The sequence below is a fragment of the Camelus dromedarius genome, chromosome 12 (genome assembly GCF_036321535.1).
Source record: "Camelus dromedarius isolate mCamDro1 chromosome 12, mCamDro1.pat, whole genome shotgun sequence".
Classification (NCBI taxonomy): domain Eukaryota; kingdom Metazoa; phylum Chordata; class Mammalia; order Artiodactyla; family Camelidae; genus Camelus; species Camelus dromedarius.
The window spans coordinates 11,219,923-11,222,952 of NC_087447.1; positions in this window are offsets into that span (position 1 = coordinate 11,219,923).

The window sequence follows — 3,030 nt, forward strand, 5'->3', positions numbered from 1 at the left end:
GAGCTGTGAATTTCAGATTTATTTGGGGGCTTACTGAGGGCTAGCCTGGGAGACAGCCTCTCAGAGGAACTCCTCCAAAGAGGTCAGATGGGAGGTCAGCATACACGTGATTTTAGAGAAACGGTATGTGCAGTCAGGCACACATCTTAGTATGTTCCTGTTAACCACGAGGAGCAGAGATCTCCATGAATGATTTTAGGGCTTTTCTAAGCATGCAAGAATTGGAGTTCATAAAATTTTCTCCTGCAAATATCTAACCATCTGAAGCCCTATTCTGCCAGTTTTCCCAGAGCATGAGTTTCTCATTCCTGAGCTCCCCACCGAGTTCCTTTCAGGGTATGTTGAAGGTCAGTGACTGCAGTGGTTAATGACCCGATCCTCCTCGTAGAACCAGACGGCTAGCAACATTCTTTAGTTAGCATTTCTAAAAGCTGAGTTTCCTTAATCCCCTGCCACCAGTCCCCATGTAATAAAGAGATTCCTTGGTTGGTTGTGGAAGCTTAATCTACATGGTCCATGAAGGGAGATGAGTCTGGGGAGAGGAGGAGGTGGAGGCATTCAGCCCTGGAGAGGTGAAGGTCTATTATCAGGGGCAGAGGCTGCTGGAGGCTTTGTGCAGGATGGAGACTGGGATCTCGCTTGGCGGCAGCACATTACTTCAAGGTATCTGGACCCTCTGTGTTGTGACTCTGGGTCTTGTGGGAGCCTTGTTGGTGAAGGAGGCCACCAGAGAAGTCATCTCTGAGTCACCCTAGGAAGACTGTCCCAGCACTGCTGGAGAAATAGTGCCTACTTGAAGGAGAAAAGAAAAAGACACTGGTTTGAGGCTCGGGACCACCACAGCCCAACTCCTTAACGCATGAAGATAACATCTCTGCTCTTTTTTATACATACTTATTTTCATACTGTTTTTCCTTATAGGTTATTACAAGATATTGAATATAGTTCCCTGTGTGATACAGTATAAACTTGTTGTATACCTATTTTATATATAGTATTTAGTATATGCAAATTTCAAACTCCTAATTTATCCCTTCCCATCCCCTTTAACCCCTGGTAACTATATAAGTTTGTTCTCTATGTCTGTGAGTCTGTTTCTAACAGCTGTGCGTTCACATTTGAGGACCAGCTAAAGCACCACCCCCAGAAATGCCCCGAAGTCAGCAAGGGAAGAGGCTTTGTGACACTGACCAAGGGAGAGGAGACCACAGAACACTCCTTAGAGAAAAAGATCTCATGCTACTGGTGGGGGCGGGAGGAGAGCACTAAACACCATGACCCTCAGGTTGGGGAGGATGACTACCTCTTGATATGCAGCTGGGGTGAGATAGGCTGGTTTTGAGTTTATCAGTTAGCTGACTTCAAGTGAAGTTATCTGAGAGGAGTGCTAATAATGTATATCCATAAAGGGTTCATAGGGTACAGGAGAGGGGAGAAAAGGAAAATGTTGCTGTGGTGGTTAGTCTGTTCACATTCAGTCCCCAGTACCTCCATTAAAGATAAATAAATAAATTTATTTGGGAACAGCAGAGGAATTGCCATTCAGGGCAAGCAAACTATGGTAGACCACAGGCACATCCAGAGAATAAAGGAGGAGAGCACTGTTTTATAGAGGAAAGAAGAAAGCTAGAAGGGGTTGCTTTGAGCAACAATTCCTTGGAGGAAAGTGAGAGTTCGAAGCGGCGGTTCTTATCGGCTGCAGACAAGGGAAGCTGGGCGCCTGCAGCTTCTGTTGCCGGTAAGAGGGAATCGTCCTTCCTCCTGCTGAACAATGCAAGCTGCGATGAGTGACACATGCGTGGAAGCCCTCCCTTCGCGGCTTCCCAACTCCGATTTTGGGTTAGGTCTCCTTAACACCTTTTCACACTAGTGACGTGCCAGGTCAACTCCAGTGACAGCATAAAGACTGCAATTCTTATCTGGAGCAATTAGCCCCATCCAGCCCTATGGAGTTTGTGGTCCAATGTCCAGAAAACAGGTTGCAAAAATCAGATCTCATGGTAAAGCATTTTTTATTTATTCTGAATCAGTGCCAAACAAGGCCCAGGTCATCAGATTCTGCAGACTAAATGGGCACCAACAAAATGTCTTTTACTTGGAAAATAACTACAAAGCCTGGAAAGCTGGACGCGTGTGCCTCATGCAGTTTATCCAAATTATACTTGGCCAGAAGAAAAGGGAGTCTTCGGGTGTGGTAACCTAAGGTTTTTAGGAGAAGTGGGGTGCGGGAGGCTGTGGATAGAATCTCTACAGAGGCTGTGATGCTGTGAATCCTTGCATAGGTCAGACTCATGGTGTTGCAATCATAATTCAGAACTGTGCAAAATTTATACTTAGTCCCTCCCTCTTCCCATCCCATCTCTCTCCTCCTCCTCTCTTTATGCTTCTCTCTCAAGGATCTCAGGGTCCTTATGATGCCCAGCCTGCTAAACACATGCAAAGTCACAAATTCCTCCCCAGAAGAGTCACAGCCCCTCAGAAGAGCTTATTTGGAGATTATTAGGGGGAGTACGGTAGAAAGAAGATTCTACCCTTTCAAGTGCATGTCTAGTTAGTGGAAATTAGGGCAGAGAATTTACCAAAAGAAATGGAAAACTTCAAGAAGAAAACACTGTCACTCACCAGCTAATTCCCACTGCAGATTTGGAGACATACTGAATGGTCCCAGAGAACTCAGTGATGTGGCTGGAAGCCTGGACCATTCATTACACAGAATGACTTAGAGTCTCCCTTCTCCTAGCTCTTCTCATTTTCTTAATGTTTCTTGGTTCTTTATCTAGACTAATGTTTCAGCCAAAATGCTTGCTTTAGACAGTATCCAGATGCCAAGGACATTGGAGAAATCCCTGAGGGAAAAAAATCCGAGTTCAAGAAAGTGAAGACAGGACTTCCTAAGGGGGGAGTGTGAAACTCAGCCTCTACTGTAATACAGGCAGAAAGTTCCCAGTATTCCATAAGTCATGCCCTTTCATTCGAGCCTTGGAAAATCCCTGGAAGGAGATACCAATATCCAAAGGGTATGGATAGGGG